The sequence below is a fragment of the Marmota monax genome, unplaced genomic scaffold (assembly GCF_021218885.2).
Source record: "Marmota monax isolate L192 unplaced genomic scaffold, Marmota_monax_Labrador192_F-V1.1 WCK01_AAM20220418_F8-fsc00106, whole genome shotgun sequence".
NCBI lineage: Eukaryota > Metazoa > Chordata > Mammalia > Rodentia > Sciuridae > Marmota > Marmota monax.
Window position 1 is genome coordinate 1,115,524 of NW_026695218.1, and position 17,043 is coordinate 1,132,566.

Sequence of the window (17,043 nt, forward strand, 5' to 3'; positions counted from 1 at the left end):
AGAAAAGATTAAAGTAGAGCTTTAGAGCAAGACTTTGAAATAAGCTTAGACTTTGGACTTTGAACAGAATACAAAATTACTGTTTAGAAATAGAAATGCTCTTAACTTGGAAGCATTGCTTTTTATTGGAAAAGAAAAAGATAGAAAAGAGAGAGGGAGAGACAAGAATAAGAAGACATATACCCTTGCTCTGATGTAAAGAAAATGACTACCACAGTAAAGTTCAGAGTATTAGTGTGTTGGGGAAGGTGTAGTAATTAAACACAAAGCATTCCTAGGAAGAATGTGAAAGTAATCTAGCAGATTTACTGATTCAAGTATTTTATTAAGAGCTGCCTGTAGCCTTTAATGATTCACTTGTAGTGTTTATCTAATTTCAATGATGAGACAGTTATTATAATTCTTGCTGATAAATAAAATAGGATTGAGGTTAGAAAACATTTACAAAAGACAAGTAAGCAAACCATAACTCAACATTTAGTGAATGATAAACATAACTTCCCCAATTGTAGGACTGCTAATTCATACTTATTTGGATTTTGAAGGTTATACCTACCTGCAAAAGTTAAGAACAGATACACCTATGAGCTTATTTGTTGGTCAGGATCATATTTGAATCTTTGTTTGTAAGAGAACACTTTGTAATTTGATTTCCAGATAATAAGTATAAGTTCAAATAAAACTGGGCGCTGGGACAGTCCCATGAGAAGGATTTCTCTATGAAGAAGACAATTATCTTCTACTTTCCCAAATAGTATTTCTTATGATACTAATTAAGTTTATATATGACATGTCTTGAAAACTTCTGTCTCCTCATTCCCAAAAGTATGTTTCTAAAGATGTTAATTATGGGTTTAGTGCAATAAATCAAGATCAAGTCATTTTAGAAATAATTGTTAAAATTAAGTTGTATCAGTTACCTATTTCTGTTCAGATATCGATTTCTAATATGTAGTGGTATAAGACAACAAATTATGTATTTGCTTACAGTTTATGAATCAGTAATTTCTGCTCATCTTGTCTGTGGCCATTCTGCATCGCAGCCATCTGTTGGCTTGACTGGGACTGAGTGGTCTAAGGTGGCCTTGTTTACCTCTCTGGTGGTTGGTGCTGGAGAGCAGCTGATCCTGTATCCACATGACCTCTCCTCCTCAAGGAGATCAGCCCAAATTTTCATCTGGTATCAAAAGAGTCCAAGGGGGTAAGAGGAGAAGATGAACATAAAACTTGCATATCATTTTAAATATGTTTAATTAAAATACCTATCAAGATTCAAGGTTCTATTTTTTCTTTATTTTTTGGTACTAGAAATTGAATGCAGGGATGCTAAACCACTGAGCCACATCCCAAGCCTTTTAATCTTTATTTTGAGAAAGGTTCTTGCTAAATTGATGAGGCTGGTTTTGAAATTGTGATCCTAGTGCCGAGTCACTGAGATTATTAAGTTCCTACTCTTTTTTTTTCCAGAGCTTTGTAGCTACGCACAATAGTTGGGTTCATCTTCACAAACTCCTACTTACAGACCCTTGCAAATTGTTGGGGAAAATGTAAATTGGTATAGTCTTTATAGAAAAAAGTATGGAGGTTCCTCAAAAAATCAAAAATAGAACTCCCATATGATCCAACAATCAAACTACTGGACATGTATATACAGAGGATAATGAACTAATTATGTCAGAGAAATCTGAATTCCCATGTTCATTGCAGCATTATTCACAATAGCTAAGATATGGATAATCATCTCAAGTCTCCATTTAAGAATGGATTAATAAAGAAAATGTGGTATATGTATATAACGAGATGGTATTTGACCTTAAGAATGATGAAAATTCCACATAAATACAGTTACACTAGGCAAAGGTGCCAAAAACATACATTGGAGAAAAGATAGCCTTTTCAACAAATAGTGCTGGGAAAACTGAAAATACATATGTAGTAGAATGAAACTTGACCTATCTCTCACCCTACACAAAAGTCAACTCAAAGTGAATCAAAGACCTACCTAGGCAATTGCCAAAAGAAAATGCAGGCCCAACACTCTAATATGTTGAAACAGAAACCAACTTTTTAAATAAGACTCCTAAAATACAAGATATAAATCCCAAAATTTGATGAATAGCATCAAATTAAAAAGCTTCATCACAACAAAGAAACAATTAAGAGCATGAAAAAAGAGCTTACAGTATGGGAGAATCTTTGCCCTCAGCTCCTCAGATAGGGTATTAATATATAAAATGTAAAAAGCATTAAAAATAACCCAATTAAATGGACAAAATAACTCAACAGACAATTCTCAAAAGAAGAAATACAAATGGTCAACTGATATATGAAAAAATGTTCAACATTTCTACAAGTTAAGGAAATGTAAATCAAAACTACACTGAGACTTTATCTCACCCCAATCAGGAAGGCAATTATCAAGAATACAAATAACAATAAGTGTTGGCAAGAACGTGGGGGAAAAGATACTCATACACTTCTGGTAGAACTACAAATTAGTGCAACCAGGAAAGCACTATGGAGATTCCTTGAAAAGCTAGAAATGGAACTACTACATGCCTATATCTCTCCTTGGTATACATCCCAAATCTCTATAATCAGTGTGTTACAGAGATGCAACCACATCAATGTTTATAGCAGCATAATTCACAATAGCCAAGCTATGGAATCAAGCTAGGTGCCCTTCAACAGATGAATGGATAAGGAAAATATCACACACACACACACACACACACACACACACACACACACACACACTGGATTATTACTTAGCCATAGAGAAGAATGAAATTATGGTATTTGCTGTTAAATGAATGGAGCTGGACACTGTCATGTTAAGTGAAATAAGCCAGTCCCCCAAAAGTCAAAGGTTGAATGTTTTCTCTGATATATGCAAACTAGTCCAAAATAATGAGAGAGAGAGAGAGAGAGAGAGAGAGAGAGAGAGAGAGAGAAAGGGGGTGGGAATTCTATCAAAATAGACAAAAGCTTAGTGGAGTAGACAAAAGGAATTGAGGAGAAAGGAAGAGGGATGGGCTAAGGAAAGAACAGTGGAATGAATCTGACCTAACCATAGTGAATCTCACTATCATGTATGACCATAAGACACAAGTTAAAAAAATGTCTAAATAAATAGCAGAAAAATCACTAGGGTGGAAGGAAGGGAACAGGGGGTGGAAGGAAGGGAACAGGGGGTGGAAGGAAGGGACTGAATTAGAACAAATTATTTTCTATGCTTTTATGATATGACAAAATGAATCCTAATGTTATGGATAACTAAAAGAATCTATTAAAAGAAAATGATGAAAGTTCTGTTATGTGTGACAACATGTATGTGTCTGGAAGACTTTATTTTGAAATAAACCAGGTACAGAAAGACAAAATAGTATATGAAATTAAAAAGCCATAGAAACAGAGAGTAAGTTGGTATTAACCAGTGGCTGGGGGTGGAGATATTGGGGAAAAATACACACACATACACACACACAAATACACACACAGCCTGGCTCTGGTTGTTATTTGCTGAAACTTAAGAGAAATGAAGAGATTTTTAGTCTTAGTTTCCTCATTTGTAAAATGCAGTAAATAAAACATATTCTAAAGTATAATTATAAGTATAAAATGAAATACACTCATAGACTGGTTAGCCTAAAGCAACCAGCCGTAAATGGAAGCTGCTACTATCATACTAATAGTCATTTGAACCTAGAGGTGTGACCCCAATTCTCTCCATTTTTCATGCCATTCTTTTAGAATAGGTGGCTTATCCTTGCTCTCTCATCCCTTCACACTTTAGCATCCCCTCTATAACTTACAACTTTGTGTTCTAAATCTCTATGAAAGTCACTTTCTCAAAATTCATCACATGTTAAACGTCTAAGCCCCAGAACTAACCTTGAGGTATGGACAAAGAAGTAAATATTTCAGAATCTCAAGTCATCCATAAATGAGGCTTAATGAAAGACAATGTGAGGGACTCTCAGAATGATACAGATGACAGTTTAGCAAATAAACAACTGACTACAAGATGAAACTGATTAGTCCTGGGTTACAGAATCCAAGATGAAACTGATAGCCTGGAATTTCCAGCAAAAACTCCAAGTCCACAACACAAGGCCAGGAGTTAGTGCCAAACGAAAATAGGTGGAGCACTAAAATAGGTTCATGGCAAATGACATCCCGAACACTACATATTGCAAACAAAACTCTTCACATACATGGTCTGGCATATTCCTGTTGGGTTGGGAGCATTTCCTTAAGGCAGAGAAACTGAGACAGGCACAGATCTTTTCTGCTAGTTTGAGTAAGACAATTGCTTTCTCTATGCTCTCAGTGGAAGGGTTTCTCTTAGTCTGGAATGTGCCTGGAAAAAAGTCTTTAACTGCCTGGGTGTACCTTAGATCTAGAATCCTTCTTCTTATGTTGCCACAACTTAAGCAAGGTCTATTTTGTTGTTGCTATTATTATTAGACAGGAGGACACCAGAGGAAGTATAAAATCATGATAGATTACCTGCAGGGAGGGGATATGAAATATTGTGTGCATGTATGTTGAGTGTGTATGTGAATATGTATATAGTATGTATATGAAGTTGGGCATCTTGAGAGAAAAATAAAAAGAAAGTCTGTGATTTCTTTTCTTAGTTCCTGGGATTAGACAAGAAATTGCCTGCGGGGATGTGTTCAAAGTGTCTTCACCTTATAACTTACCTAAAACCCCTTCTACAATTTCAGTCATTTATAATTCTTGACTAGAGTGGGATTGATGTGAAATAACCATACAATTTTTTTTTCAGCAAACATCCAAGCATCTTCAGTAGTGGTTACATGATTTTGCAAAGTTGGTCATAATAATATCATTTTCATGTATAAGACAACATTTGCAATATGACTGTGTGTCACGAATCCTACTCATTTTATCATCTTAACTAGCCTGTGAAGGCTGGGGGACAGGGTTATACACTGGGACGGAATAAACAAAAAAATAAATGAGTTGAATCAAGATACTGGGCACTTTGTGTAGGTTAAGTGAGATGGAATGAGATAAGAGAAAATCCTATCCTTGAAGATGGGATTTGCAGATTGGAGTAGTGATCCAGGTGAAATCATGGAGATAAAGGCAAATCAGAGAGCATAGGAGAAAAGAGGAGAGAACGATGCTGATATAAAATAAACAGCAGTGGAAAGGTGAAGAGAGTAGATGAAGTGAGGATTCCTCATAATACAAGGTTACCTTAGAGTTCTATCTACTACAATCCTAAAAGCACTCTCTGTGTTGATGACTCCAAAATTGGCATCTCTGCTGAGATCAAGAACCACACTTCCAAACACTAGATTCTGGTTTAAAAGAGTTCCAGTTGGCAGCTTTTGTCACAGTATCTCTCAACTTTCTTTGGAAGTGTGTATGTATAAAATCCATAAAAATAAAAAAACCCAAAAACTCTTAAATACTAACATCCAATAGCTGAAATCAGCAATAATGAAAGAGTTCAGGGAGAATTTCTACTAAGTCCAAAGCCACTAGAGCGTTGGCTTGTTGAATGTAAATACCTACATGCAATTGACTTCAGAGACCTAGAAAAATCATTGTATCTGCTCTTATGAAAAAAGTAGAACATATCCCCTATAAATAGCCTCTTTATGAACCCCAAATTTATGACAACTGAAGAACATGGTGACTCTCCTTAAACACTTATGTTCTCCTTTTTTTTGGAGGGAGTAACCACTGAGCAACACCCCTAGCCCCACCTTTTAAAAAAATTCTATTTTGAGTTAGGGTCTCGCTAAATTGCTGAGGCTGGCTTTGAACTTGCCTCCTGAGCAGCTGAGATTACAGGTGCACATCACTGTGCTCAACATCTTTTGCCTTTGATGTTGCCAATACACGTTATTACATTTTTCTATGTTTATTTAGGAAAAAAACAAGGCAAGGTTTTTGATGGTACAGCATATCATGAAAGTAATTGTTGCATAAGTAAAATACTTCAGAAAGAGAACAAGAGAGCAAGTATTCTAGTGGCAATGTGAATGGGAGGTGGTGGTGGCTTCAATTTAACATTAGCAAGCAGGGACTTGATAGAAGAGCCCACCCAAATCTGGCTAGATAAATAAATGCATGGCAGACATTGGAAACTGGTCTTACAATAATGACTACATCCCTGTCTTAGTGTTTTAGGTCTGGGAAGAGGCTGTTCCTAGCCAAAGTACGGTACTCTATCTTTTGCCAAATGTAAGGAGCAAGGGACAGTCCTGAAAGCATATGTCAAAGCATAATGTATCATGAGGCAAAGCTTCTGTGTTCCCCAAGACTTAGGGAAAAATAACCTCTGGAGAATGTTGCTCTGGAGAAATCAAAATATTCAGAAGGCTGCTTGGTTTCCTCACATGCAGGTGAGAAGGCATGATTATATAAATATCTTCCAAGCCAGTTTTCATTTTTCTCTTTTGATATAATTTAACATTTGTGTATCTCACCCAGTTTTCTTCTCATCAACATTCCTGCCTTTGCTTCTCATCTGGTAGTTGTCCTACTTGAGCTCGTTCTCTTTCTATAGTTAACTCTGCCAATAAAACAACTAATTAAACCATCTAGAGTGGATGAAATTCTCCATTTTCATGCGTTTCAAAGTATAATTCCTTTTATAATAAAATTGTGCTTTCATTTCTCCTAGGGTCCTGTATCAGTACCCTATGTGTTTTTAATCCAATTATTTCTACTTACTCATGTCTCTATCATTGTAAATGGTGCTACTCTTTTCCTAGTTACTTTAAAACACACAAGATGAAATGTTAGACTCTTCTTTGATTATCCTCTATGCCATTCACTTGATTCTTTTATTAATTATTGTTAAGCTGTTGTAAAAACAATTATTTCTTCTATCCATGTATTTGGATATCTCATGAGCAGGTAGTTGAGCTTTTAATACTCTTCATATTATCATGTCATTAGAGGCAAAAAACTCTTTTTTTGTTTTACTTATTTTTCCCCTCTGTTGGATATATTCTGTTTTCTTTATCCTACTTATTAGCATGAGTTATAGATACTTGCTCTAAAATGTTTGATTTCTTAATATGCTTACAGTCACATAAAATATGCTGTATTGTGTATATAAATTTAACATATGTAAGTAATTATGACCTGCAGAACTCATTTTGCTTATTAGCTTTTTGACTCCATACTATTTTTAAGATCTCTGAATGCACAATAAAGAGAGATAGTTTCTTGCTTCTGACTGCAGCAAATATGATATATTCTGGATCTACCCCATTTTCCTTATCTATTTCCCTAGTGATAGGCACTGAGATTGTTTCCACTCTCCTGAAAACACAAATATCTTTCTATAAGTCTCAGCACATACACACTTATAGAACTACACAGTGCAGATGTAATATAAAGTCAATTTGGGAAACCCTTACAAGGGTAGGAATAGAGAGTACACAGACCCCTGGACTCCCACTGCCCCACAGTGTAGCCTTAGCACAGATCGTTTATATGCAGCATGGCCAGTGTTCCCAAGGAAGATTACTCCTGTAATGCTCTACATATTTATAGAGTTTAGTGTAAGTCACATCTAAGAGGATTGTCTTGTTAGACAGGCAGAGTTTTGGCCCAGCAGTTTAATCATAGCATTCTGCTGTGGTACTCAGACTCACTGAAACAGCTCAAAATGAGACTTAGCATAGGGGTTGTGTTTCTATCACAACAGCCCAGATGAAAATTCCTCTGGTATATATAACCAGGTGTGTGTGTGTGTGTGTGTGTGTGTGTGTGTATGTGCTGGGATTTAGATATTTTTAATTTTACTTAATATTGCCCCACCAAATTTCTTTCTATAAAGGTTGTGCTAGTGACACCCTCATTAGCAAAGCATAAAATTTCTCATTTTCTTGAATTTTACCCAAATTTTCTGTTATCCCATTTTTAGATTTTTATCAGTCTATAGGCCTGAATGGATACTTTATCATTTTAATTCTCTTCACTCTGATGCATACTGACCTTGAGTGTATGTTTAAGTCCTAACAGCATTTAGTGGTTTCTATCTTTAATTATTTATTTATGTTCTTTGCTCATATTTAATTTGAAATTCCAGCTTTTTCATATTCATTTGTATGGGTTTTAGTATATTCCAGATTAATTCTGTTCTTTAAAACTTTCTGTGGGAAGTTCTTTCTATATCTGTACCATTAAGTATGGTAGGCTCCTAGCCTACCATACTTAAAATGTGACTTAAAATGTGACTCATACAATTAAGGAGCTAAAATTCAATCTATGTAATTGGCATCAATTTAAATTTAAATAGACATATGTGACTGGTGACAATGTATTGAACAGTGTAGTTCCTTGATAATACCCTGGCCCAGTTTTAGAGACTGTAAATACTTTCTTTTAATTTCATATTTCTATTAATTTTGTCTTTATTTGTAATTTGTTTAATAGAAACTCTAAATGTCATAAAAATTTATCCTCTTGTATTCAATTTTTCTTCTTTTTATGGAGACATTTCCTTTCCCCATTCTAACAATGTTTCATTTATTTATGCTTTAATTTTTATTATGCCCCTTTTCCTGGCTGCTTTAGGCTGAATTTACTTGTCTTTTTTTTTCAAAAAAGGAATATTTGGTTATTTATTTTATATCTTCCTTCTTTTATAATACAGACATATATAGGTGTGAATTATCCTCTAAGCTCTGCTTTAACTACATAACTTTTTCTGTGCTGTGTTTTCATTTTTATTCATCTGAATGTATTTAGTTAGTTCCCTGTGATTTCATATGTGATTCATTGTTTAGAAATATATACTATAATTTCCATGTATTTGTAATTTTCAAATTTCCTTCTGTGATGGATTTCCAATTATATTTTACTGTGGTCAAGAGAATACACATTTTGGGATTTAAAATATTGTAAAGTTATTGAGGCCTGTTTTACAGCCCATATACTATATATCTTGAAAATTATTCCAAGTGCCTTCAGAAGAATATATTATCTGTTGTTGATGGGTAGAGTGTTCTATAGATGTGTTAAGCTTAGTTGATTAATAATGTTGTCCAAGTTTTTAATTTCTTTTTTTCTTCTGCTTAGTTATTCTATCAATTGTGAAAAGTGGGGTTTTGAGATCTCCAACTCTTATTCCATTGTCTTTTTTCTGGCTTTTCTGCAAGATTTTCCTTAATGCATTTTGCCACTCTGTTGTTAGACGCATACATGTTTATACTATGTTGCTTTAAAGCATTTCCCTATCATAAAGTATTCAAAATCTATGTTAGACTTTACTTTCTGCTTTCCTAGAACCTCAAAAACTGCCAGAGATTAGAGGGCAGGGCTGTCTCAGATCTCACCTGACAAGAGATGTGTACACAATCCTGCATATATGTATGATATTCTTTTTTTTATTTTTTATTTTTAAATTTTTATTATTGGTTGTTCAAAACATTACATAATTCTTGACATATCATATTTCCTACATTTGATTCAAGCAGATTATGAACTCCCATTTTTACCCTGTATACAGATTGCAGAATCACATTGATTACACATCCACTGTTTTACATATTGCCATACTAGTGTCTGATGTGTTCTGCTGCCTTTCCTATTCTCTACTATCCCCCCTCCCCTCCCCTCCCCTCCCCTCCTATCTTCTCTCTCTACCCCATCTACTGAAATTCATTTCTCCCCTTTGTTTTTTTTCCCTTTCCCCTCACTTCCTCTTATATGTAATTTTGTATAACAATGAGGGTCTCCAATTTCCATGCAATTTCCCTTCTCTCTCCCTTTCTCTCCCACCTCTCGTCCCTGTTTAATGTTGATCTTCTTCTCATGCTCTTCCTCCCTGCTCTGTTCTTAGTTGTTCTCCTTATATCAAAGAAGACATTTGGCATTTGTTTTTTAGGGGTTGGCTAGCTTCACTTAGCATAATCTGCTCTAGTGCCATCCATTTCCCTGCAAATTCCATGATTTTGTCATTTATTAGTGCAGAGTAATACTCCATTGTGTATAAGTGCCACATTTTTTTTTATCCATTCATCTATTGAAGGGCATCTAAGTTGGTTCCACAGTCTAGCTATTGTGAATTGTGCTGCTATGAACATCGATGTAGCAGTATCCCTATAGTATGCTCTTTTTAGGTCTTTAGGGAATAGACCGAGAAGGGGAATAGCTGGGTCAAATGGTGGTTCCATTCCCAGCTTTCCAAGGAATCTCCATAGTGCTTTCCAAATTGGCCGTACCAATTTGCAGTCCCACCAGCAACGTACAAGTGTACCCTTTTTCCCACATCCTCGCCAGCACTTGTTGTTGTTTGACTTCATAATGGCTGCCAATCTTACTGGAGTGAGATGGTATAATAGGGTGGTTTTGATTTGCATTTCTCTGACTGCTAGAGACGGTGAGCATTTTTTCATGTACTTATTGATTGATTGTATGTCCTCCTCTGAGAAGTGTCTGTTCAGGTCCTTGGCCCATTTGTTGATTGGGTTATTTGTTTTCTTATTGCTTAATTTTTTGAGTTCTTTTTATACTCTGGATATTAGGGCTCTATCTGAAGTGTGAGGAGTAAAAAGTTTTTCCCAGGATGTAGGCTCCCTATTTACCTCTCTTATTGTTTCTCTTGCTGAGAAAAAACTTTTTAGTTTGAGTAAGTCCCATTTGTTGATTCTTGTTATTAACTCTTGTGCTATGGGTGTCCTATTAAGGAATGTGGAGCCCGACCCCACAGTATGTAGATCGTAGCCAACTTTTTCTTCTATCAGACACAGAGTCTCTGATTTGATATCAAGCTCTTTGATCCATTTTAAGTTAACTTTTGTGCATGGCGAGAGAAAGGGATTCAGTTTCATTTTGTTGCATATGGATTTCTAGTTTTCCCATTGGTCAGCATTTTAGCCTCTATGGGTAATGCTTCAGTGTATAGCAGTTGTCACCATTTTTTTTTCATGAATGCCCTATTGTTATGGCTTTTTGTATACACCCAAATCTGACTCAGGTCAAATAAGTACACACATTGAGAATGAAGTTCCAGTGAACTGTCATAAGGTAAGTATTGACAATTTTCCGAGAAAGAAGCATTTGGTGGGCTCCAAATCAGTCCTGTTTCCTCCAATGGCTCCTATTAAGCCAAAGTTCAAGAATGTTGTCTTTTCATGGGCACTATTAAGCTAGGGCTACCTCAAAGTTCACTGTTCTTATGAAATTCATCTGGTTTCTTAAATAAACACTGCTTGAATTGTGGAAAGCCTTAGTTTCAGTTATTCTGATACAGTTGATTTTACAGTTTTTGGTTTTCTTATTTATTTGTTTGCCAGTGTTCTTATTGCTTATGGAAGCATAGAGGTCTCATTCTGTCATCCAGAAGTTCAATCTAATTCACATCCTTCTCCTTGTAAAGTTCTCTGGTGTCATTCAGATATGGTGAGCCTACTTCTCCATTCTTATAATCTGAAATCTTACTTTAGTGATTAAGTACAGCTACCATGCAGTGTCTAGGAACTGTGGTTCTCCATTTTCCCAGGTTAACAGCATCAAAAACCACTAAAAGCTTTAATACAAATTTTTTGGGGACCCAATTCAGACCTATTGAATCCAAAATCCAGGTGGTTTGACGTAGAAAATCTTTGTTCCAAGTTTATTTAATTTGTAAAGGATTTTGGAAGTAGTAATAATTTGAAAAAGCATGCCTTTAAGGTTGGTGGTTTATATAAATCATAGCTGATAATGTTAACCAATCTGATCAAGGTAACTGTTAGGAAGAGGCATCCAAACAAATTAGAGCTTATTGAAAGTTATCCATATCCCACTGTGGCCAGTTTTCAGTGTCACAGCCCTGCTTATGTTCCCAAATCTTCTCTATAGTTACAGCAATTTCAGCTCAGCCTCTGTTTCTCTGAACTTTCTCTGTCTTACCCATGCCTCTTCTCTTATCCTTACTTCCAAAATATCATAAAGAATTAGAGAGTATATTTTTCTAGAATTAATTTGAATTATAAACAAGGATTTAGAGCCACAAAAGCTTCAGGTAGAAGCATTTGGTTCCTTGGCTATAGGTGTATTTCATATCCCATCATCCATCCATTTATTCATTAGTTCCACAAATTCTTGTTGAATTCCTATGCAGAATTCTTGATCAAGATCTCAAGGGAGATAAAGGCATTAGAAAGAGAGTCTTGAGTGCCAGTTGCATAGAGATGAATACAGAAGACTGCTCTGATAGACAGAAGGGGGAAAAAAAAGGAAAAAGACCGAGTCTTGAAAAATTGCTCAGACTTAGAAGAGAAGAAAATGCAAATGCTCTTATTAAAAACAAAATCTCACTTTATTGTTAAAAGGATCTCTTTTTTTTTTTGGTAAAAAATGGGTTCTGAAGAGCTGAGAAAATTTAATTTCCTCAGAGCATATTGATATTCTCAAAATGTGGTCTCTGGGCCAGCAGTATCAGCATTATCTGAGAACTTGCTAGAAATACAAAGTCTCACTCCAGCTTCTGAATCAGAAAACTTGGGTTAAGGCCCAGAAATCTGTTTTTTTTTTTTTTTTTTTTTTTAAAATAAGCCCTCTAGGTAATTCTATTGTACAATTAAGGTTGAGAATCTCTGTTATAACATATCATATTCCCTGGCCTACAGAGGCAATCCATGGGGATTTTTATGTCCTTGTGGAAGATAAGACACTGATTAGGTTTGAGATAAATTTTCCCCCTCCCAATTCAATGATTTGTCTTCAAACTTTCTCTCTGTTTATTAACTGAAGGGAAAGTTATCAACCTAAAGTCAAAGTTCTGCCAAGCAGAAATTGGGTGTGATATTTATTAATATTACCAATCATAGTACCCAGATGGCCTTAAAACACATAAAGAGCTCCTTAAATACCTGCTGAATTATTTCACATGATATTTAAGCAAATTTGAGGTTTTAATTACAAAAGTAATATTTTAGAGTAGTATATTGGGTTGGAAGGTATTTAAACCTAATCTTCCATGTCCACAATCTCTTTCTTCAGTATGCAACAATGAGAAAGAAGGCTCAAATGAGTGTCCGTAAAGTCTTGTGAGAAGCTCAGATTAAAAAAAAAAAAGATTCAATTATGGGCTGAACTAAGTAAGAAAAATACCTTAGACATTTTAAAATTCTTCTGAAAACACAAAATAAAATGAGACAAAACAAACAACAAAACCTACAAAATCTTACCTGGTTAAACCAGGAATTCATGCATCTATATACCGCATCTTAGAAAACAACAACAACAACAACAATAAACATATATACTGTGAATTAAGTGCTTTGGTTTGGATTCGTATCCCTCAAAAGCTTCTGTTAATGCAAGAATGATAGCTATGACTTTATCTGTCTGCCCTAGTTTGAATGAACTGGTAGGCAGAAAGAGTCTGGCTAGAGGAGGTGGGTCACTGGGGGCTACCCTGGAAGGGTTCATCTTCCCTGTCTCTGCTTTCTGGTCACCCATGAATGGAGCAGTGCTCCTTTACCACACCCTTCTTCCATGATTTTTCACCTCACTTTGGGCCCAGAAAAAAAGGACTTGACCAATCATTAACTAAACATCTGGAACAATGAGCCAAAAGAAACTTTTCCTCCTCTAAAAACACCTCCTCAGGTGTTTTGGTCATAACAATGAGAAACTAATACATTTAAATATAATGAGTCTCATTTAAATTATTGGTTATGCTGTGATGGGCAAAGGTGGGGAATAGGTTATGGAGGCAGGAAAGATGGTGGAGTGAGATGGACATCATTACCCTAGGTATATGTGTGACTGCACATATAGTGTGATGCTACATTGTGTACAACCAGAGAAATGAAAAGTTGTGCTGCAATTGTGTACAATGAATCAAAATGAATTTTGCTGTCATACATACCTAATTAGAATAAATTAATTAATTTAAAAAATCAGTGGTTATGGTTAAGTTAATGCCTACTATGTGCTGGATCTTCTGTTAAGACTGTTACTTATGTTAACAAATACAATTCTGTTAGGTAGGAATTATAATATCCATTTGGTAGAGGGTAAACCTAAGAATCAGGAAGTTTAAAGATATAACCAATAAGTAAGTCCATCCAGATAATTAGTAGAATAGAGTCAGGATTCAACCTAATTAGTGCCTTAAATCAAAGCCTGTGTAATTTGCTGATCAAGTATACTGCTGAGGATCTGAAGCCTTGAGCATCCTAATATTCACAGCTTTTTAATATTTTTATCTTTGATATGAGCACATGATATGAGGCCTGCATATGAAAATATACCAAGTCTTTTCCTCTGTATCAGGGTTCCTGTGAGAACATATTTCTCAGTCTTCAGATAGCTAAGCTTCAATCCTTCCAGAGCTGATGGAATTTTTCCTCTTGATACCGCTTATTATTATTAATCACCTAACTGGAAATAGGAAATGGATTTCTTTTGGATGCACTGAGAGTTTTTTTTTTCCTAGGGTACATTTGGAATGCAAAAAGAGAAGTGAATAAATACTGATTCAAATTTTTGTAGGGTGGTAATGCAATGATGGAAAATCTCCTCTTCTCTGGATTACACTTGGCATTTTAAATGGGAAATTCCATATTGTATCTACAGAGAAAGATCTAAGGAAAGAAGACTTACAGAAAAGCACCTAGGTCCATAGCATTCTGGTGGCCTTGCCTACCACTTTATAATTTGAGAACTATTAGTAAATAGTACATAGACTACAGTGTGGTTGTAAGTATTATGTGAGGTGGCACAGGTGATTGTGTCTATTATAGAGGCAGTGCCCCCCAAAATGTTAGTTATCATCGTCATTATTGTCGTCATTGTTATCTTCTTCATGGAAAGAAGAGTTAGAAGCACAGAATGGAATTTATATACACAAATACATACAACCTTTATCCATGATCCACAATGATTCTTGAAAGAATAGTGAAAAAATGAGAGATAGGCGAGCGAGAAATGAAGGACCAAGACCAGGCAGAGATCCACAGGAGGGTTTATTTGTCAAAGCTGACAAAAAGAGGTCATCCCTCTATATAGAGAGAGGCGCCCGAGATATTCAGGTGTTCAGCTTTTGTGGGGTATGGGATTGGAGTTGTAGTTGTGGCGCTATGGGATAGGCTGGGGATGCTTGCATCAGAGCAAGGTGGGTGGCTAATAGCATGGGATTGGCTTAGGTCGATGGCACCATGGGGCTTTGCAGAGTCAAGGGGTCATGTCCTCATGGCATTGTTTTAGGATTATGGTACCATGGGGTAGGTCACTAATGGGGGTGGGGGGAGTTTAGGTAAGAGGAAGTACAGGAAAGTGAAACTTATCTCAATAAGATGGCGGTTACCATGTAAGATAGCTGCTCACATGTTAAATCAAGACTCTATAATTCTCAATCATTCACAGTGGCCAGCTGAATAAGAGACACTGTTTATTTGGACTTGGGTGTGAGCCTCTGGACTCATAGAAGTGCTTTCTTTGCTAACGCAGACTTTTTTTTTTTGGTACTGGGAACTGAGCCCAGGGCCACTTAACCACTGAGCCATATCCCCAGCCCTTTTCTTGCTAAGTTGCTTCTGGCCTCCCTAATTTGCTGGAGATGGCTTTGAACTTGCAATCCTCCTGCCTCTGTCTCCTGAGCTGCTGGGATTATACTACTGCTCCTGGTCCAAAAGTCTGTAAGTGAGCTTTTGGCCAAAGGGAGAAGATACACATGTTATTGGGTGTCACTATGCTGTAAAAAGTGATGTCCTACAGGGTAGAAGGGTACTGGTGGGTGAGGTAAGAGATCTGATTGACCACTTTGTGCCCTTAAGCAGAAGACTTTAAGTGATCTTAGAGTCATGCATCAACTCCTCCAGGTTTGTTTTCTTAAACCAATGCAATCTCAGGCCTTCAGACTCTTCTCAAAGTGCTCATTTTTTCTTTCACCCTCTTATGATATTTATTGATTGTTGGGTTTCTGACACCTGGTCAATATTCGATGAACCAACATTAGCTAGTTTTTTAGTAAAATGCATTTGAATTTTATAAGGATACTCTTAGTCTCTGATTATTTTAGGACAAAGCTCTCTGCTGATACAATGTACAGACCAGCCTGTTGTGCTCTGGTTGGAAGCTCAGGAGCAGTTCCCTGCCTGAGGCTCCCCTTCAGGTCAGAGTGAAGCAGCCCAGAAGAGACACAGTGATTGACAGAGAGAAATGAGGAAAAATAGAGCAAAACAATAACACCAAATGGAAATTAAAAAAAAAAGTGTCCCAAGTGAGTATAGATTTCATGTGTGTGGAAACCTGCCTCCTCTACCTAACTTTCCATTGGTGAGTGGATATGACTGTATAACCCCCTCATTAATCATGGTGCAGAGCCGTGTGCCCGAATCTAGAGACCTCAATGAGAAGTGGCACTCACATAATAGGATTCCTGTCAGCAGTTGAACTAAATGACTCAGGTCAGTGGTTCCTCTTTGTTAGAACTGGGGCCAGGAAGAGCTAAATGACCCTGAGCAGAGAAGGTGGCGCCTGGGAGTCTGGGCAGCCCTGCAGGGTTGGATAGAAATCAGGGAATTGAAGCTGATCCTGCAGGGAGCAGGGCTTTAGGGTCATTCAAATCTATTTCTGATGTAAAACTAATAATCCTTGATTGGGGGCTCTGAGGAAGAGTAGGTGTGGGCTGAATTCTATTAGCAAAGGGAACCTATAAAATATGTCCTGGCTTCTGCTCCTCACTTCTAACTCCTTATAGGAAATTCAGAACTTGGATGAAGAACTTTATTTCTTTTTCAGAGAGTGAGCATCTTTTATCACACTGCTACTGATATGCATATTTTATATGGCTGGAGAAACTTACTGTAGATAGGTTGCAGGCAAACTTTTTCATAAATAGTCAGGTGGTAAATATTTTAGGCTTTTTGTCTCTTCCACAACTACTCAGTTCTACCATGGTAGCATGAGAAAAGCCACAAGCAATACATAAACAAATAATGGAGACTGTGTTTGTATTGTACTTTACTTATAAAAATAGGTGGCATTCTGAATTTGGTCCATAGACCACAGTTTGTTGACCTCTGCTTTTGAAATTCCTTTTGC